Source organism: Hesperophylax consimilis, chromosome 30 (assembly GCF_061612785.1).
Source record: "Hesperophylax consimilis isolate HC1 chromosome 30, BYU_Hcon_1.0, whole genome shotgun sequence".
Taxonomy (NCBI): domain Eukaryota; kingdom Metazoa; phylum Arthropoda; class Insecta; order Trichoptera; family Limnephilidae; genus Hesperophylax; species Hesperophylax consimilis.
The window spans coordinates 18,022,141-18,045,072 of NC_142865.1; the positions used below are offsets into that span (position 1 = coordinate 18,022,141).

At 36.8% G+C, this 22,932-nt stretch overlaps 1 protein-coding gene and 1 long non-coding RNA gene across 5 annotated transcripts in view; one reads left to right on the forward strand and one right to left on the reverse strand.

Moving 5' to 3' along the window:
• The window catches only part of LOC149409715 (uncharacterized), a 251,361-nt gene that overhangs the window by 155,464 nt on the left and 72,965 nt on the right, over window positions 1–22,932 (reverse strand). The window lies entirely within an intron of this gene.
• On the forward strand, window positions 1,131–3,318 carry LOC149409716 (uncharacterized). 2 transcript variants are annotated; one of them, XR_016305141.1, is made up of 4 exons: window positions 1,131–1,754; window positions 2,550–2,676; window positions 2,922–3,068; window positions 3,253–3,318. It is a non-coding gene; the product is annotated as an uncharacterized LOC149409716 (long non-coding RNA). The 2 variants fall into 2 exon arrangements; XR_016305140.1 differs by having other exon boundaries at window positions 2,922–3,314.

Here is a 22,932-nt window from a genome sequence, read left to right on the forward strand (position 1 = left end):
GATTAAGTATAGTTATAGTTCCAGAGATTAGTTCTAGGGTGTTGAAATCGAGAATTCCTGTTGAAGAACAAGGATGGATACAAGAATGGAGAGTACGTATATTCTCTCATATATAGTTAGATAGGCATAAACCTCTTTTGTACTTTTTCTATTTATATTTTTTTATTGTTTTGTTCAGAAAGGGGTCGAACAATGGAATCATATTACAGGGATATTGTGAACAGCGGCTTAATATGTTCTCCGTATTGCGATTCCGTTAATGTAGATTGCTGTTGAATTGTATCTATATCCGAGAAGAGGTGGGTGGTAGAAATGGTCGGGGGCGTCCGTCAGGGAAAGTTGACAAACAATGTGCCAATATTACGATAAAATGAATGCACTAAGATTTGTACAAGCAGTTATTGTTAATAAAATATATGAAGTAAATAACATAACAGTTTGTGCACAACGATAGTGGTTCTAATTGGTTTAAAATGCGTCTCCCTCTAACATTCGTATTTAGATATCTTCCTTTCAAAACACCTTTGAACGCTTAATACGGGGACATAATAGCGTTTATTTGGGAAATTCCAAACGTAAAAACTGGTCAAATTGCGTTTGCAAAGAGGACACCGTTACAGAGTTCTACGCCGTTTCGTAAAACGGATTAGCAATGACTTAATAGTTATGTTATGTTGTAAATCAATGACTTAATCATTCGATTTTTTTATAAGTTTTATAACGAACACAATGATTGTAGAATTCAGACTAATCTAAAAAATAATTAATAAACAAAAAACATGACCGTTGTTCTAAGGCAAACGTTCGCGGAATTTCCGTCTTAATAGAGATAGCGGTGCGTATAAACATAAACACGGAACAAGTATTTCCTAGAAGTGTTATTTATAACGATTTGACAGAAAATTGTTGTGGCCATTTCATATTTAAGTAATTTCGACACTTTTGCAAAGAAAGGCCAATAAAATTGATAATTTGTACAAGAAAGAAATCAATGTATGAAAATATTGAATCTGACCCTACATGCATTTTTGATTATCAAGTAAACCATAGAAAACATACATAATTAACTAACTATCACGCAGTTTCTCGCACACTGAAAAAAATGAGTTAGCTAAAGTGTTAAGCTAATTGAAGTTGTGTAACCATCGCCTAAAGTTCAGCTACTTTACCTAAAATACTTTATGTGCAGATACCGTCGTTGTTTAGTAAAATGTGCTTGAGCTAATACAACTAAACTTTAATAATAGCACACTAAAAGCATACTTACCTAAACAAAATAATCGGTTTGGTTAATCAAGCTAAAGTAATTTACTAAACCTATTTCACTTTAGTAACTTAAGTTTATGTGTTACTTCCCAAAGTATTTAGCTAAATTTAACTAAACATCTAGTTTGGTTAAATGTTTTGTTCATATAGCAAAACTGAGGTTGGAATATCTAAATTTGGTATTTTTACATAACAATTAGTTGCTTTGCACAAACTTAGGCAAAGTGCAACAAAACTTTAGTTAAAATCTCCCGAACTTTGGTAGATCTGTTTATCGCGCAGGTGTTCATTTACGACGCAGTTATCAGATCGCCACAGTTCGCACCATACGTGAATTGACTGTCGTTGCGCGCGTTGCGAATTTATTTTTGAATTGAATTGAATTTATGTTAACCGCTGTTCCTAGTTCCTAGTGATAATGGCAGACAAAACCGTGGAGGATTATTTAATTTCTTGGAATCTGGAGGCTTACATAGAAACATTTAAAGGTGAGTTTTCTTTTTTCATTTTTTTATTGATTTGGAATTTAGATCATGGAACTATGATATTATATATTATGATAATATCCATTCTATTTGATTTAGAAACTGGCACCTTCATTATTCCATGACTCAAGTACCTACGCAATAGATTTAGAAGATTTGTATTTATTATGTACCTAGTTTGAAGAGTGCGTGTTGACGCTACAACCAAGATTGTGTCAGGAGTCATGACACAAATTACAGAGAGTGGTATATAAAAAAAAATAATAATTGGATCACTTGTATAGCGCCGTTTTTGTGCAAAATCAACTCAAGGGCGCCTTTATTTCTTTGTTTGTTTCCGCCAGTATTATTTTGTATTGAACGAATGTTGTTTGAAACTGTAGTATTTTCTAAGTTACAATTTTACCCTAGCCAGAAACTAGAACCAACCAAACTAGCTTTGAAATCGTATATATTATATTTTAATAAATGTGTATTGCAAATTATTAATTCGGACATAACATTTTGAACATTGAATTCTGTTGTTTTTTTTTTGGGAGGGATATTTTTTTTTAAATACAGGGTTTACCACCCATTGTTAATCTTTACATTTGAAATTTTCATATAAATGAAATAATTTCATTATTAAAACTATTTTATCTCCGCTTGATTCATGATACAGGGTGTTCGGTATCTGCTGTTGTATAAATATACATTTTTTTAATGAATAATTTTCATTCCTTTGAAAAATAAATTTTTATTTTCTTGTTTTTTTTGAAATTTTTTGTATTATCTCGTCGTTTTTTTTCTTTATTTCAGACTCAAGCCACTCCTGATAATATCTCAAGATGATATTAAAGAATTGATTCCGACTGTAGGGCACCGGGCACTGCCTACAGCACACATTAATGCGCTCAAGGATGTTATTAATCCACCTGTCATAAGTGTAAGTTTTTAAAAGCAGTAATGATGACATATTGTTTACCTAGGCCTTTTTTGGCTAACCATTTGGAAATAGTTGTACCGGACGCGATTTTGATACAAAAATAATAGTATTTAAAATAATAATTCCTGTAATTAATGAATAAATCGACTGCCGGGGGGGTCAAGCAATTCCAAAGGGATAAAAACAAAGCTTGACCTCTTCACCCTTTCTTTCCCCTTTGTGTACATACCCGCTTTTTTTTTCAGATTGAAGATATACCTTCAACTTCCAAACAAACAACGCCCATATATTATCAACACGATGACTTCCTTGTAAATGACATTTCCTTGTTGGAAAATAAAAACAAATCACAAAGAATAACGCAAGAAGCTTTTGAAGAGCAAATTTCGAATGTAAGTTAAATAATTTTAGTAAGTTTCAGATACCTAAGTAACTTAGGTTAATTGTTTTATACATTCCGATATATGTATTTTAGTAGTGGCAGCGTAGAAAAGCCATCCTGTGACTGATATTATGATGATTATAGAAGTGGTTATTAGTTATGTAATCAATATGCAATTTAATTTTGTTTTCCAGGACTTACGCAATCATCTCCTATCAATCAATGAACGGCAAGCACTTTTAATGCAGTTTGAGTCAAAGGGTCTGTTGGACAATTCTGCCAGACTGTGCAGTACTATTATTAGTAAGGAATTGCAGGGTAATCCAGATAGATCCATTACAAGCAAGAGATTTTATGAATTTGCTTTTCAAATCACCAAAGTCTTTAATAAAGAAAGCGCAGCTGTATATTTCACCCCATATGTGTGTTTTGGGCCTACCCAAAAAATTGCTGCTAAAGGTAAATTACTAGACACATACAGGCAGCGCCGAAAAGAATTTGCCAAATCAGGACACAAACATCTTTTACTATATTTAAAAAAAAATTATAATAAAAAATGATAATATAAATGTGTGTATGATCAAACGTGTTTTCTTTTTTGAGGCTTTGCTGGTAGCTGGAAACAATATTTTGAGAGACGATTCTTAACAAAATAACTTTTAAATGAATGAGGTTTTTAATAAGTACTTTCTAGTCTTACAAAACATAATATTTATTTATTTAGGTTTCATCTCTCAAAAGGGTTGTAATAAACTACCTGCAACTCAAAGTATTTAACCCATGATTCTGAATTATGGGTATAATCCTTCGAGTTGATGGTGGTAACATTTACACCCTGTATTGTTTTCAGCTAAACTGCAAAGCTGCACTTCCTATTTAATTTAGATAATCTAACCAAAAAGCTAAGCTACAGTACCTAAAGCTAGCTAGCAGTAGAGAGCTAAAACACCTATATCGGTAGGGCTATTCCAACCGAAGTTTAGTTAATCAACCTAACCATTTTGTAATATTAACTAAATAATAAGGTTACTACATCTAAACAGTTCAGTTTTTCTAACCGAACACTACAAAATGGTTTAGGTATATAATTTTTAGTTTAGGTAACACAACTAAACACAAAGCTGTCTCAGCCGATTAGTTTAGCTAGAATACCTGAATCGTTAAGCTGTCATAAATACAGTTTAGGTAACACAACTAAACACAAAGCTGTCTCAACCGATTAGTTTAGCTAGAATATCTGAATTGTCAAGCTGTCATAAATACAGTTTAGGTAACACAACTAAACACAAAGCTGTCTCAACCGATTAGTTTAGCTAGAATATCTTAATCGTTAAGCTGTCATAAATACAGTTTAGGTAACACAACTAAACACAGAAAGCTGTCTCAACCGATTAGTTTAGCTAGAATATCTGAATCGTTAAGCTGTCATAAATAAACTGCTGTTTAGCAAACAGTAGCTAAAAGTTCGGCAGTCACCACAGCAACTAAACTGTTTAGTAGATAATTACTGAAAATTTGGTAAATCGTACCTAAACATTTCTTTCAGTGCAGGGGTAGGCAGAGAGGACGGACCGCCAAACAACCCGGTCACACCACACACTCTTTACCTCATTCACATTCAAACATTGTCTCATACATACTCTTCTATTATTATGAATCGACTCGAGTATCTGATTCACTTGATCGATTAATTCTGCTACCATTCGCATTTGCATCATATATCCTCCTTACACTCCTTCGCTCATTCGCTCCACATGCCCAAACCATCTAAGCGTCCCTTTCTCAATCTTACATCGACCTTGCACTCTTTGCGGATTTTATTTGCCAGTTCCTTTATTTGCCAGTTCCATGCCTCACCTCCATACATCAGGGTAGGTAGGTACATACATAAATAGAAAATATTCAATGTTGACCCGAATAAGTACAATTTCAAAGGAACTAACACGTAGAATTCGAGCGTTTATAAAGTTTACGATGTAAAAAAATTATAAATCCTGAAATTATGGGATAGACGGTAAAAAATAGATGGATTCATTAGCTATACAGCACTATAATCAGTGGATATGTCTCTCTATTAAAATCAGAGGTATGATTTTTTTTAATGAGGGCGGGAAATTTCCAAATTATTGTTTGTGAATTCTGTTCGTGGAGTGAAGGGCCGTTACGTTATACCTTCCTGGAATTTCCGCCTTGGCCAAGATTGTGATCTGTAATCTGTATTATATAATAGTATACAGTCATCGTCATCGATGACCGCACCTCAGTCAATTCTCAGTAGGTATTAGGTATAATACATGTGATATTATTATGTATGGAAGACAATTGGGTGTTTTGATAGGCATAGAACTGAGACCACGTTTTGCATATTGATTTACTCGTCAACTGGAGCGTGGTTATCGTGACAGATTTTACAACAGACCTAACTTTACTCCTGCAGACGTATAAAAAGTGATCGGATTAGTTCTATAGCGCAGTTTTTATCGGAATATCACCCCAAGGGCGCTTTAAAACTTAATTTATTTAACCTGTAACTTATGACTTAACTAATAAGTTAAGAGGAAGCTACAAGCCAAAAATGTGTATATTCTTGGTATACCTTTTATTGTAGGTAATAGGCATTAAAATCGCTTGACAAACGGAGTCTAGAAACGTTCGATTTCAAGCACAAAACTGGTTTTTATTTATTTTATAAATAATTTTATAAGAACGCAAAAAAGTTAATGAAGTGAAACTGTCACAGATAATCTTAGCTATAATACTGTATTTTTTTAAAGTTGTTTCCTTTACGCGTTCATAGACGTTTTTAGTAGTGTACATTTATATTTTTTATTTGTATTCTACTCAGGCGAAGCGATAGGAAAACCTTCAATGTATCTAAAGAATATTTTTGGTATTCATAATGTACACCAATTCGTTATAAAGATTAATCAAAAGAGTGATTTGGCATTAAGGTTTGCCTTAAAAAAAGGATGAATTGTTTCACAGAATTTGAACAAATCATCAAATTTCAAAGATAATTCCCAAGTTCTGTGAGGGTTCTATTCAAGTTCTGTTATTATAACAGTTCTGAAGCAACTGGCCCATGATAATATAATAACAGAACTTTAATGGAACTTTCACAGAACTTTAAAATTAACGTTGAGAATTGATGAATTTTTTAAATTCTGTGAATAACCCGCCCTTAGATACTTACAAATATAGAATATAATAATTTAGATTTGAGAATATGTATGAGATAATACATATTCCTAATAATGATAATATTTGGCTAATTTATATAGCGTCGTTTTCGTGAAAAATCACCTCAAGGGCGCCGTACAAAAATAATACTAGAACTACTGACTTACATCTGAGACTTATATCTAGTGACTTACGATTAAGGTCTATGACTACTCTCTTAATGACATATATATTTACATATGTAGAAACTTACAACTAACATTACAATCAAATTTTTCTAGCGCCAGAGAAGAAGGAAGTTCTATAATAATAGGGTGTTTTTATGATTAATTTTAGAACAAGAGTGCAAAATGCGCCCAATAGGTTGGCTGGATTTATATATCTTAAATGAATGAAGTGAATGAATTAAATTATTCATCAATCTTTACCGGATTTAGATGATTCATCTGCCAACAATTAATTCGTAAGACGTGTTTTGTTATGTTGGTAAGTGAGTTAGCTAAGAACTTCACAGATGCACTCATAGAGGGCAGTGCAAAGAGCTTGCTTGGAAGTCCGCAAGATGGCAGCTAGTAGCCAGTAGTCGCCAGGGCCAGTCAGGCTGCTTCCAGACAAACAAGGTGTTTGCAAGGTGTTTAGGTCGACCATCGAAGTCACTCTTGTAATACGCGAAGTATTGAATAAATCCCTGATTTAATATAAAGAACTTATTCTTTAAAATCTCCTTCCACGACGAGTTGGAGAACTGTTTGTGGGAACGGAAAAATCTGCCAAAAATTTATTTATTTATTAATTAACGGACTTACGTCCAATATGTTACAAAGCGACACGAGATTTGGGATAATGTACAATGCAAAAGTAAAGGATGGTATATAAAAGCAGAGACAGACAGGGAAAACATAAGAAAATAGAAATGAAATAGAAGTGTCTAGTCAAGTCAAACCTTGCTAAAAATAAAGTGATACAAAATATCCTCAATTGCATAGTGAGCGACAAAAAACATTCTGACTTATACCAAAAAAATCAAGGTCTTGACGTGAGTTAACCATTCTACATATTCTGGACAATGGTGAATTATAAGCATAATTAACTCGATTAACGTGTTATATTCCTACTTATATTGTCCATTGGTAGGCAATACAGTAGCATTTTGACTTTATCATAAGTAGTTGAACGGAATAGGTATTGCTTGACGGTCTACTCTCTTTGCCTACCCCTGCCGAGGAACGGTGTGATGGTTAGTTAGCTAGTTAGTTACGGAAGTGACCGCGAACCACTGATTTAATACAATAAATTATCCTCCATGAATAGAATTAATTCTTAGCTCCTTGTGAAGTTATCATATGCCAATGAGGATGCTGAACTAACTAAGATAAGCAATCAATTGTATTATTTCCCATTCCGCATTCATTGCATTACAGAGGTAATTTTTAATGAAATCAATCTTTCAAGCAAGTATTCCATTTACATACTCGGTGTGACATGACAAGCTCAGGCACCACAGTGCCGTGAAATAAGAACACACTGAAAAAATGTTAAAATATGTTGATATCTTGCACGGAGAAAAATGTTAACTTAAAATATGTTGATATCTTGCACGGAGAAAAAATGTGTACTTAAAATATGTTGATAACTTACACGGAGAAAAATGATTAATGCTAATTTATTGAGATCTGGCTGCTGTTTACACGGCATTGCTCGGCTTTTTTCTTCTCTATATATAATATCCACGTGGGAATATCATTATACAGGGTGTATCGGCAAGTACCCGACAAACTTTAACCAGCTTTTCCTTAGCACATTTGGAGTGAAAAATGTTATGGGCACTTTGCTGTCCGGTAACATTTTTTTTCAATTAAAAACAAAAAATTATAAAAAAAATCCACACTCTGTCACTGTCATTGGCATTGTTTCTCGTGTTCAACAGCTGTTATTAGCAAGTGTGTCAAAAAGCATCTTCGCTCTTTCATACACACTAAATAATAATAGTTAAGAATGAGACGAATGGTGCCATACCATTTCGTTGTGATTGTAAAAGCGCGCCAATGTAGGTACGTACGTAAATTATTCAACGAAACTCGAATAAAATATTGCCGGATGGGTTTTCAAACTTTGACAAAGGATAAAACAGTGGTGACATGTAGTGAAAATATGAATGAAATTTTTTTTATTAAAAAAAATGTTCCCGGACAGCAAAGTGCCCATAACATTTTTTACTCCAAATGTGCTAAGGAATAGCTGGTTAAAGTTTGTCGGGTACGTGCCGATACATCCTGTATATAAATATATAATGTTTTTGCTACCATACACATTTGCGTCATTGTTACATTCTCCTTACACTCCTCCAAACCATCTAAGCGTCCCTTTCTTAATCTTACTCATTACGCTTACATCAGCCTTGTATTCTTTGCAGATCTCTAGATTTCTCACACGATCATATATGGTTTTACCACACACATACGCCTCAGGGATCTGATTTATACAGCATTCAATCTTAATTATTATCGTTTTTTTTATATTAGCGCGCTCCCTCTAACATTCTTATTTACGGTTCCATGATAACTCAACACAGTGACAATTCAACACACCACCTTTAAAAAGTGATATAGTCATTAGAAACGATGAAAAAAAATTTAAACCTAACCTAACCTACTTAACTCAGTTAATAAAGTTTTTGTTTCATCACTTTCCATGATTTTTTATAACTTTTTAAAGATGTGATGAATTATCATTTTGATGATTTATCCGGTCACCCGTATTTACATATCTCCCTTTCAAATCATCTTTGAACGTTTATTACGGGGACAATATTTGCAATCTGTTTTCTGTGACCACATTGTATTCCCGTTTAAATCCGATAGCACGTTTTAGTTCCGTCGATGCTTTCTATACTGTATATATATAGTATATACAAAATCAGTTTATTATGATCTTGATGTACAGTCTTACAATAGAATGTAGAAATTTAATAAAATTGGATAAGGATTCCCGAATTGACAGAAATAACTTCTTATGATGTTTTTTGCTATTTGCGGGTTTCTTTCGCATTGCATACTGTTGTCTCCGGGTTTTTTTCACAAACTACGGCTTCAAAAAAGCACTTGTATTTAATTTTTTTTGCATTACCTCCACAAAGGAAGCCCTGAGTAAAATAATTTCCCTCAGGGCCTATGTCATTTTTGGGGAGCTGTGTGGAGCGGTTTTAAGGAAAATAATCAATATGTAATGCAATAAAAGTAAGTATACAGTGTGCGGGCCGTTAAAACTCAGAAACATGTCCAGGTACGATCAATGGTGTTTTATGGTGTGGTAAACCTCTATCCCCCATCCATGAAGAAGGTTCCCGTTTTTAACTGAAGAGCGTGCTTTTGAAGATATAAGGGCTGGATTTTTCGCCTTCTAGAAATTTCTAGGACAGTCCAGGACATTCGAGAGCATTCCACAACACTTCAGAACATTCTGGAATTTTCGGGAATAGTCTGGAACGTTCAAGAACATCCCAGATAATAATTTATTTATTTTTTTTACGCCCATTGGGCTTTTACAAACATAGTTAATAAAAATATAATATTCTGAAGATTGTAAGTTCACAATAGTAACAGTAATAATACATATAACCATATCCATTTGACGTATTATAACAGCAAGTAAATAGTAAATGGATACAATAATTATTTTTAGGTATAAACCTGTTGTACAAAAATAAGAATATGTATTGTTAACAAAATATAGAGCGTTTGACTGGTTATCGTGGCCTGTTAAATCAAGGGCGTTCGGTCTGCCATTTTACATACATATTTTAAATAGTTTATATAAAAAATATTGTGAAGATTATAAGTATAGAATAGTAAAAGCAATAATATAACCTTCACCATTTGACACATAAAAGCGAGCAAAAAGCAAATGGAAACATGATAGTTTGTGGGTACAAGCCTGTTATAAGAAAATAAGAATATGCCTACTTCTAAGGTATAAAGACGAAAATTGTTTATAAAAATGATGAACTATACACGGTATTACAGGCCATTTCCTGAAAAACTTTTAGTAAATTCGTAATCGTGACACTACGTTAGTAACTCTAAATAGTATATGTAAAACACTATCCGCGTCTTTCTGTGCACTTAGTTCTTCTAAACCAGGGGTCTCCAAACTTTTCAGCCGGAGGGCCACATTGACTACTCCAGTGAGTTCGGAGGGCCAAAACCGTTTTAATTTCTAGACACCCATATTTTCTGTCTTAGGGAGGGGGAGGGGGGGGGGGTAGACAATAGAATTTTCAGGGATGAAAATATAGCTTTAGATAATGTAGCTTTGAAGATAATTTTTGATACTCGTTTCTCAGAGCTTGATATCATTGCGAATCAAATAAAGATTTTTCAAAAAAATCCTCTTGATATATTCGCGCGATACTTGTGGACGCAATGTATTGGTGCCAAGTACCTCGCCAACGAGCATATTTATTTATTCGCACGAAAAAATTCGCGGAGTTTTCGCCCCTTCTGAGCAAGGTCTTAGCCATTAGCTGTCGCGGGTCCTTGATGACATTGGTCATAAAGCTGGGTCCAGACATGTTCTTTTGTCCGTACCGTACCTCCGTTTCGTACCAGCGTCGCGATCCAAAAACTCTGGACGCATCATCTTTTGTCCGTACCGTACCTCCGTTTCGTATCCGCGTCGCGATCAAGAGCCCGTATCTCCGTAACGTCGCTGCGATCATCGCGTGTCCATTTCCTCCCACCATGTCGTCGACTGCGGAAGTGTTTGAGAATTTGACGATTGCTTGCGCGTCCTTCATTGTTATTCACAATAATATAACGAAAAAAAAACAAAAAAGGCGACGTTGGTGGGAGTTAGAATTGTTCAAAAACAGAGAAAGATGTAAGACGCCGCGAACACGTCCAGACTGGCGCAGACCCGTACCGTATCGCCTTTGAACGGGCCGAAAAACCGACTCGCGATGGATCGGAGCGTACCTCTATCCGTATCGAGATGCCGTACCACCGTACCGTACCGAACGGGCGTCCAAACTAGCGTTCTTGATCGCGACGCTGGTACGAAACGGAGGTACGGTACGGACAAAAGAACATGTCTGGACCGAGCTTAAGATGTCGCGGGCCGGATGGAAGACACTGGCGGGCCGGATACGGCCCGCGGGCCGTAGTTTGGAGACCCCTGTTCTAAACCATACAACAAAGTTTTATAGGGGTTTCACTATCGTTTAGAGAATTTCTTCCGGAAGGTTTACATATATTTATCATTTTATGAACAAAACCTATCAATTTGGTTGTCCTGAAACAGGAAACCTTCCCAGTTACACAGTCAAAGATTCATTATTCTATAATTGTATTTTTTAGTATCCAATAAATGAATACATATCTGATATTTCTACTATCTGCGATGGACGCCTTGAAATACTGGTTTACCACTGCCTACCGTTGTTTAGTACACATTGCAATGAAAATGCCTTACAAGAGCCAATATTAGAACAAGCAAACTGCATACCCTTAAAGGGACAATGTTAAGACATGTATTTAGATGTAGATTTAAACCCGTGTATGTGAAATCATGTATGCATTACCTTTTTCGTATTTTCCTGGCCATATCGAACAAAATAATTGACCTTTCCTTCAAACTCAGATGTATGTAGCTAGCTAATGCTCAACAAGTGAGACAATCATCTAACAAGCTGACAGATTGGATAACAGCTTGGTCCGAGTTTTGGATGAAGAAAAATATATGATTTGATATTTTCACGGCCAAAATTATTATAGTGATATTTTTGGGGTTTTATGCCGTGTTGCGCTACCTCCTTTAGCCAAACCTATCGGACATCATTACAGTGTCATTAATGGACACTGCAATGCTGTCCGAAACGTTAGCTAAAGGAGGAAGCGCAACGCGGCATAGTACCCTAAAAATACATCACAATAATAAGAAAAACAGTTTTTTTTTGTTTACAGAAAACAAAGCTCTGAATAGCAGGAATATAAGATTAATATAATAATAATAATAATGATTGCTTTGTTATCTTCCTTTTTTAACAATTTAACAAAAAGGGATAATGGTATTCTCGCTGAGATCTCCTGTGCCGAGGATTTCATTTACATATTATTGAAATTTAGTAGTACGGAATTTACTGGGTGTTTTATGTTTGTTTGTTGAGCCGTTTCTGTATTTGACGTCATCATATTTTATTATTTCTGATCTCCCTATGTTGTGTGTCCAACTTTTCATTTACGATTAAAATGTTATAATATTGGTGTGAGTTTTGAATGAGAGTGTGATTTTGTTATAGAGTTCAGTACAATAGAAAGCTTTTTGGCCCAAATGTTGTATTTGTACCTACTTGCTTGTTGGATATGTTTTTGACCCTGAGATCTAGTGAGATCTAAATATTATTTCTTGTGTTTTGTATTTATTAATGTAAATGAGTATTGTATTAGAATGGAGTTGTAGATTATTGAATTATTGATTGTCAGTGCTAGTTCTTGTAGGGACTTTCAGAATGATTTTCATTATGGATTTTTGGGTTTTAGTGCGTGATTTCAAGATATTGTCATTTGCACTTCCCCATGCGATAATACCGCATTGTAAGAGCAGTTGGCAAAGATCCATGTAAATCTTTGTTAAGTCTTTTTTACTGAGGACATTCTTGATGGCTTTGAAGAATTTACTTCTTCTTCTTCTTCTTCTTCGATGGCGCTACAGCCCATATCGAGCTTTGGCCTCCTGCAACAGTCGCCTCCAACTTCTCCTGTCCTCAGCGGCTGACTTCCAGTTTGTCACCTGGAGAAACTGTGCTGCATCCCCTCTTACCTCATCTTCCCACCTCAGTCTGGGTCTTCCCACTTTTCTCTTTCCACCTGGGTGACCAGTCAGAATTCTTTTTGGGACGCGTGTATCCGGCATTCTCTGTACATGCCCAGCCCATCTCAGCCTGAGGAGTCTCATGTGTGCAGAGATGCTAGGGGCCTTATATATATCGTACAATTCTATATTGTGCCGGATACGCCACTGTTCGCCCTCTTTCACGGGTCCACATATTCTTCTCAGCACCTTTCTTTCAAAAGTATCCAGCATTTCAGCCATCTTTACCGTCAGTGTCAGCGCCTCACATCCATATGCCAATACAGTTCTTACAATGGTCTTATATATGGTTATTTTGGTTTTTCTGTGGACACTACGTGACTTAAACACTGGCAGCAAAGAGAAGTATGTTTTGTTGGCTGCTGTGATTCTCCTTCTGATTTCTGCTGGATCCTCATTGTTCTCTGTCAGGCTGGAGCCCAGGTAGGTGAATTGATCGACCACTTCATATGAGTAGTTGTCTTTAAATAGTGCACTACTTCTTCTTCTGTGTGAGGGGTTCCTGCTCTGTACCATCATTTTTGTTTTGTCACCATTAACTCGCAGTCCTACTTCCCGCGCCGCTGTTTCTAAAGGGTCGAAGACCTCCTTAATGGCTGAAACTGATCTTCCGACAATGTTGATGTCATCCGCATATCCGACAACTTGACTGCTCTTGAAACAAATATTGGAGCCAGTGTCTATTAGTGTTTTTCGTATTACATGTTCGAGCACAATGTTGAAGAGAGTGGGAGCCAGACTGTCCCCCTGTTTAAGTCCCTGTGATACTGTAAATTCTTCCGACAATTGTCCGTCTATTTTGACCTGACATCTTGAGTCTGACATTGTGGCTTTTATGAGCCTAACCAATTTAGGTGGAATCTGGAATTGTAGTAGTATGTCATATAGACACTCCCGATCTATGCTATCATATGCTTGCTTGAAATCTATGAATAGTTGGTGTATGTCTATGTCAAATTCCCAGCACTTTGCCAAGATCTGTCTGACGGTGAACAGTTGGTCTGTTGTGGATCTACCGGTGCGGAAGCCTGCCTGATACTCTCCCAGTAGGTTTTCTGCATATTTATCAATTCTTTGTTTCAGTATCATGGTGTAGATTTTATATGCTGTGCATAGAAGTGATATTCCTCTATGATTTTCGCATTTTAATTTGTCACCTTTCTTGTGAATTGGGCATATTATGCTTATTTGCCATTCCTCTGGGATTTTTTCCAGTGTCCATATTTTAGTTATTAAATTGAGTAGCAGATTTCTCAGATGCTCATTTCCATATTTGAACAACTCTGCCGGGAGGTTGTCTTTCCCAGGTGATTTGTTGTTTTTAAGTTTCTTTAGTGCAGCATTTATTTCTTGCATTGTTGGTGGATTCGCTGATTCTTCATTACTTGATTCATTGGGGATGTTGGTAGGGTGACTTCTCAGGTCGCTATTAGGGTTGAGAAGTTTATAGAAGTAGTTTTTCCACACTGTTTTTATTCGTTCCTTATCTGATATAATTGATCCATCAGCGTCTTTGCATAGTGTTGTATTCGGTTTGAAACCCTTCTTGAAGAAGTTTACTCCCCTATATGCTTCTCTAGGATTATTATTGACAAAGTCCTGTTCCATTTTTAGCAGTATATCATTCAAGAATTTTCTTTTCTTTCCCCGTATCAGCTTATTCGTTTCTTTTCTCGCTTGTTCGTACGCCTGTCTTTTGTTTCTTGTTGACGTTTCCAAGTACTTCTTTCTGAGTATATTCTTGAAGAATTTACCTAGTTGTATTAATTGTAGTAAAAGTTAGTGTAATGTAGAGATCTCAGATTTCATAAGTAAACACATGTAAAATAATTACAGATTTCATTAGTAAATAACTAGTCAATTTAACCCTGTAAGTACTTTCATCACATTTGTTCAGTTTGCAATGTTTTCTGTGTATTTCAAATAATAATAAAAAATAATATTGGACAATTTTTATAGCGCCGCTTTTGTGAGTTATCACCTCAGGGGCGCTTTACAGTTGATGCAGGTATTACAAAAAATATATATATATATATATATATTACCAAAGTAAAGTGAAGTTAAGTAAAGTAAAATGAAGAACAGGAACAGGTGACATGAAGACAGAAGATGGAGACTCTGCAGCAAGAATCCTAGATGGTGAAGAGGCTGGACCAGCTGCCGCAGCGAGAGACACTACCGCGTCCACCAACAGTGCCAGCACGAGGTTCGTCATCCGTTCAGGTATGTGTCTGCTGCTAATAAAGCGCTGACATGTGTCTGCTGCTATTAAAGCGCTGACACAATATCCTCACATAGATAACAGACCTTGGCAGCACCGCTGTGACGTTCGACGAAGATAGAAGATGGAGACTCTGCAGCAAGAATCCTAGGTGGTGAAGAAACTGGACCTGCTGCTGCATCGAGAGAGATTACCGCGTCCACCAACAGTGCCAGCACGAGGTTCGTCATCCGTTCAGGTATGTGTCTGCTGCTAATAAAGCGCTGACATGTGTCTGCTGCTATTAAAGCGCTGACACAATATCCTCACATAGATAACAGACCTTGGCAGCACCGCTGTGACGTTCGACGAAGATAGAAGATGGAGACCTGCTGCTGCATCGAGAGAGATTACCGCGTCCACCAACAGTGCCAGCACGAGGTTCGTCATCCGTTCAGGTATGTGTCTGCTGCTAATAAAGCGCTGACATGTGTCTGCTGCTATTAAAGCGCTGACACAATATCCTCACATAGATAACAGACCTTGGCAGCACCGCTGTGACGTTCGACGAAGATAGAAGATGGAGACTCTGCAGCAAGAATCCTAGGTGGTGAAGAAACTGGACCTGCTGCTGCATCGAGAGAGATTACCGCGTCCACCAACAGTGCCAGCACGAGGTTCGTCATCCGTTCAGGTATGTGTCTGCTGCTAATAAAGCGCTGACATGTGTCTGCTGCTATTAAAGCGCTGACACAATATCCTCACATAGATAACAGACCTTGGCAGCACCGCTGTGACGTTCGACGAAGATAGAAGATGGAGACTCTGCAGCAAGAATCCTAGGTGGTGAAGAAACTGGACCTGCTGCTGCATCGAGAGAGATTACCGCGTCCACCAACAGTGCCAGCACGTGGTTCGTCATCCGTTCAGGTATGTGTCTGCTGCTAATAAAGCGCTGACATGTGTCTGCTGCTATTAAAGCGCTGACACAATATCCTCACATAGATAACAGACCTTGGCAGCACCGCTGTGACGTTCGACGAAGATAGAAGATGGAGACTCTGCAGCAAGAATCCTAGGTGGTGAAGAAACTGGACCTGCTGCTGCATCGAGAGAGATTGCCGCGTCCACCAACAGTGCCAGCACGAGGTTCGTCATCCGTTCAGGTATGTGTCTGCTGCTAATAAAGCGCTGACATGTGTCTGCTGCTATTAAAGTGCTGACACAATATCCTCACATAGATAACAGACCTTGGCAGCACCGCTGTGACGTTCGACGAAGATAGAAGATGGAGACTCTGCAGCAAGAATCCTAGGTGGTGAAGAAACTGGACCTGCTGCTGCATCGAGAGAGATTACCGCGTCCACCAACAGTGCCAGCACGTGGTTCGTCATCCGTTCAGGTATGTGTCTGCTGCTAATAAAGCGCTGACATGTGTCTGCTGCTATTAAAGTGCTGACACAATATCCTCACATAGATAACAGACCTTGGCAGCACCGTTGTGACGTTCGACGAAGATAGAAGATGGAGACTCTGCAGCAAGAATCCTAGGTGGTGAAGAAACTGGACCTGCTGCTGCATCGAGAGAGATTACCGCGCCCACCAAAAGTGCCAGCACGAGGTTCGTCATCCGTTCAGGTATGTGTCTGCTGCTAATAAAGCGCTGACATGTGTCTGCTGCTATTAAAGCGCTGACACAATATCCTCACATAGATAACAGACCTTGGCAGCACCGCTGTGACGTTCGACGAAGATAGAAGATGGAGACTCTGCAGCAAGAATCCTAGGTGGTGAAGAAACTGGACCTGCTGCTGCATCGAGAGAGATTACCGCGTCCACCAACAGTGCCAGCACGAGGTTCGTCATCCGTTCAGGTATGTGTCTGCTGCTAATAAAGCGCTGACATGTGTCTGCTGCTATTAAAGTGCTGACACAATATCCTCACATAGATAACAGACCTTGGCAGCACCGTTGTGACGTTCGACGAAGATAGAAGATGGAGACTCTGCAGCAAGAATCCTAGGTGGTGAAGAAACTGGACCTGCTGCTGCATCGAGAGAGATTACCGCGCCCACCAAAAGTGCCAGCACGAGGTTTGTCATCTGTTCAGGTATGTGTCTGCTGCTAGTAAAGCGCTGACACAATATCCTCACATGGAAAACAGACCTTGGCAGCACCGCTTTGACGTTCGACGAAGATAGAAAAATGGAGACTCTGCAGCAAGAATCCTAGGTGGTGAAGAAACTGGACCAGCTGCTGCAGGGATAGAGTCCTTCGCGTCCACCAACAGTGCCAGCACGTGGTTCGTCATCCGTTCAGGTATGTGTCTGCTGCTAATAAAGAGCGCTGAAATAATATCCTCACATAGATAACAGACCTGGGCAGCACCGCTGTAACGTTCAGCGAGTCCATCATATCTAGTCTCTATTAATAATAATAATAATAATATTTGGACGATTTATACAGCGCCGCTCTTGTGCAAAATCACCTCATCTCTCCTAGTCTATTTTAGTCCCTTCTAGTCACTTCTTGGCTATTCATGCCACTGAGTGCATCTTCTCGACCCCTCTAGACTCTTTCCTGGCTCTAATACCTAGATAAAGCCAAAAAAAAAAAAAAAAATTACAATTTCTTTTATTGTGTCGTGATCCAACGATTTCATACCTCTGTCTCAGACCTATAGGGCTCGCTTATCGCAGGCTATCATAAACAAAATCTTAAACCAAAGTCAAAGTGAAGTGTATGTGTCATCTGAAACGAAAACATAAATAAAAACAAAAAATTTAAATAAAATATGGCTTATCTGTTTTCTGTGTAGATGCTTTATATACAACTTATTTTTAAGTTTTCCGTAAAACAAATACTGTTTTAGAAACAAGATAAATTTATCTTTCCGCGGGTGTATGCATTTAAAATAAACATTACTATTTCTAAATGATAAAATTTTTATATCAAACGTGAAAAATGTTTTTACATAATTTTTTACTCCGATCATAGAAAAATTGAGAGAACTCGATATTTTGAAAACACGCTCCTTTCGTTTGGGGAATTTGTAAGAAAACTGTAACTTCGCTTTTAACTCGTTCATATAATAAAAAAATAAGAAATACATTTTAAAGTTCCATTCCATTTGTTAAGATAGCGGCGCGAAATACATACTTACATTAATTTTGGCTATTTTTAGGAATTTATTAATGGATTCCAGGATAAATATTTGAGGCAAACTGGAAAGAATTGTGATTTCTCTTTCCAATTGCAAAAAAAATATGCATTGCCGCATGACAGAAAAAAGGGGAAAATTTATTTATTTATACTGGGTTTTTACAGATGTTCTCACTTTCGTGAGAACTCTCCAGTTACAAAAACTCAGTTAAGTTACAGGCAAAAATCTAGAAATTACATATATACAGTTAAAGATGAAATTAAATACAGGTTACGTACAATTTAAAAACCAAATAAATAATAGTATAAAATTATACATAAGTTCAGCAAAATGACAAATAATACTAGGAGAGACAAGAGACACGAGAGTTACAGCGATACATAAACATTTTATTTAGCAGCAGCAGAACATTTTTTTTGAAACTGTATAGATTTTCGACGTACATATCTACACACATATCTGCACACTCAATTTTATTATACAGTCGACACATTTGGGTCAGAGGGCTAAAATAGGCAAAATTTATAAATACTTTTATAAGGTATGGACGCCCGGTCATATATGACCCACAAATACTGGAGGGGTTAAATCGAGTTTAACGAGTCAGCAGCCATCATCACGTGTGTGGCAAGAACACATTAAACCAGATAAGTTTTGTTACACAATGCGATTCACAATAATTTAATGATATTAATAAAAAATATAATAAAACAATTGACCTTGGTATCATAATGCTTCGTTGGCTAACGAGCAGAACGGGATTGAAGGATTGTGAAATTTAATGCAAGTAAGAAGAAGAAAAAGAGATAATTCAAGTAAAATTATAATCTAACCTGCGTACAATTTGGTTAAATTTATATAAAACGCAGTAAAAAGACGGATTTTCATGACAAAGGACGCCATGAATGATCGTGTGTGGAAATCACATCAGCAAATCAACACAAGACAAAATGTAACATTCTTCTGTAATACATACAAAACCAACTATTAGACACACTCACTAAACGATATGATGCACGGGGTTTGGGGGTACTATCGATATAATAATAATAACAACATATCATTTATATAGCGCATTTTAGTGTAATTTCACTTCAAGTGCGCTTTACTGTAAGTCTTTATTGCCGGTCTTTCAGTATAGAGATCAAATTCAAGTAACATTATAATCTAACCTGCGTACCATTTAGTTATATTTATATAAATCGCAGTAAAAAGAAGGATTTTCATGACAAAGGACGCCATGAATGATCGTATGTGGAAATCCGCAAATAGGAACACAAGACAAAATGTAACTTTCTTCTGTAATACATACACAACCAACTTTCAGACACACTCACTAAACAATATGATGCACGATCTGGGCAACAAGTTTCGAGGTACTATCGAATTAATAAGAGTAATAATAACATAGCGTTTATATAGCGCAGTTTAGTGTCATTTCACTTCGAGTGCGCTCTAATATAACAAACTTAAGGCGAAGCTTAATGCCAAAACACTATTTCGATTAATCTTTATAACGAATTTGTGTACATTATGAATACCACAAAATATGCTTTAGATAAATTGAAGGTTTTCCTATCGCTTCGCTTGAGTAGAATATAAATAAATAAAAATTACTCAACAAAAAATATAAATGCAAACTACTAAACAAAATATTTTTTCAATAGAAATGTATGAACGCATAAAGGAAACAACTTTTTAAAAATACAGTATTATAGCTAAGATTATCTGTGACCGTTTCACTTGATTAGCTTTTTTTACTTTCTTATAAAATTATTCATAAAATAAATAAAAAAAAGTTTTTTGCTTGAAATCGAACGTTTCTAGACTCCAGTTTGTCAAGCCATTTTAATGCCTATTACCTACGATATAAGGAATACCAAAAACATACATTTTTGGCTTGTAGCTTCCTCTTAAAACGGTAATTTAGTATTAGTGGTCATGTTCTTAAAATTATTACTACAGTGTGCCTTACCCAATACAGATCTAATAATATAACACTAAGATGACAAAACAAAGAATAACAATAACAGTAGGACAGGACAAAACAAAAAACATTAAAACTAAAACATAATATAAAACAGGAAGCAGTTTGTGCTCAGAAATGTATTGATATATATATTTACTGACTCCATTTATAGAACTAAGCGTAATCTATACCAGTACTTGATGAATCCTACACATTGCAGTAGCGTTGGTAATGTAGTGTTAGTGATTTCTTATATATATGTAGTATTGTTCTAGTTTTTTATGTGACTGTTATACGTTTTACTAATATTGTTTCATATTCAGTTTATCAGTTTACTGTTATTTCATGCTTTAAAATTTGCGATAGCTCACTAGGTATATTCTGTTCTTCAAATCTATGCAAAAGACCGACTGGGCGTAAAATCAAATAAAATAAAAATAAATAATCAGTAAGATTAAGAAAGGGAAGGACAGATGGTTCAGGCATCTACAGCGAATGAAGGAAGAAAGAAAGAAATGTGAATGGTAGCAGAAGTCGAGGACGCCCGAGGAAGACATGGTACGGTCAAGTGAATCAGATACTTGATTCGAGCCACGTCAAGAGTCAGAATAATAGAAGAATATGTATGAAAGTGAATGAGACACAAGACTTAGTTGTTTGGCGGTACGTCCTCTCTTCCTACCCCTGCGGGGAAACGGCGTGGTGGTTAGTTAGTTAAGACGCCATGAGCAAAATGTGCAAGATACAATTTATTGGGAGAGGCTAACTGAACTGAACTAACTTGGTGGACTTTAAATTTCTATAGGGTGTGGAAACTGGTGCCTAGAGATTTTTAGACACCCTAGAGTGTTTTATTGTTTGGAAATTTTCCCGAAATATTAATACCTCCTTGATAGCCCTTCATACTAGCCACTAAATTCTTCTATATCTACAGTAAAAGAGTCCCAACTGCCCGGACCCAGTGTGACTATGACACCCATAAATAGGTCATAATTGTGAGGCTGAAGTGAGTGGAACGGGAAGGTGAAAGTGAGAGGAAGGTTACTAAAACACTAAACATAGTTAAATCCATTTCAAGAAATGTTTGTTGAATAGTGAACTTTCACCAAAGCTACACTGATAGTAACTTAGACGCAATAAATAAAGAAGGGAAACTGGGATTCATGCTGCAGATTCTCTTCTATCTATCTTCTATCTTCATCGAACGTCACAGCGGTGCTGCCAAGGTCTGGTATCTGTGAGAGGATATTGTGTCAGCTCTTTATTAGCAGCAGACACATACCTGGACGGATGACGAACCTCGTGCTGGCACTGTTGGTGGACGCGGTGGACTCTCGCTGCAGCAGCTGGTCCAGTTTCTTCACCACCTAGGATTCTTGCTGCAGAGTCTCCATCTTCTATCTTCGTCGAACGTCACAGCGGTGCTGCCAAGGTCTGGTATCTGTGAGACGATATTGTGTCAGCTCTTTATTAGCAGCAGACACATACCTGGACGGATGACGAACCTCGTGCTGGCACTGTTGGTGGACGCGGTGGACTCTCCAGCTGGTCCAGTTTCTTCACCACCTAGGATTCTTGCTGCAGAGACTCCATATTCTATCTTCTTCGAACGTCAAAGCGGTGCTGCCAAGGTCTGGTATCTGTGAGAGGATATGGTGTCAGCGCTTTATTAGCAGCAAACACATACCTGGATGGATGACGAACCTCGTGTTGGCACTGTTGGTGGACTCTCTCGCTGCAGCAGCTGGTCCAGTTTCTTCACCACCTAGGATTCTTGCTGCAGTCTCCATATTCTATCTTCATGTCACCTGTTCCTGTTCTTCATTTTACTTTACTTAAATTCACTTTATTTTGGTAAATATTTATAATTTTTGTAATACCTGCATCATCTGTAAAGCGCCCCTGAGGTGATAACTCACAAAAGCGGCGCTATAAAAATTATCCAAATTATTATTATTATTATCAATTTATTACACATTATAGTAAATTAAAATTTAACGTTTTCACATTTAATTAGTTCTGGAAATGATCAATTAGAAATTTCTCGGTTAATCAGACTACTAAGTACAGTCTGATTAATCTTTGATTACATAAAAATCAGATTTTTAATTAGACAATTAAAAAAAATCTCATATCTCGTAAGCGCAAAGCTATCAATTCAGACACCGTGCTAACTGCTAACTGCTAACGTAACACCATTAACCCTTTTAGACCTGAATTGAAACTGGCATTTGTTATAAATATTACGTGAACATTGTTGCTACTTTCATTTGAAAGAACGTTAGGTATCAGGGGTCGACAAATCATTTACACACTAATATAAAATAAATAAAAAGTAAACAATTAAAAACAATACAACCTTTGAAAAAAACGTGGTAAATATTTACTTTACACACTATTAATACGCATAATTACAAAAAGTATTAATGAGTAATCTGAAAGTATTTTGCCTGTTGGATGTTGATGATGCGGTGATGATTGCTGTAGTCTCTCGT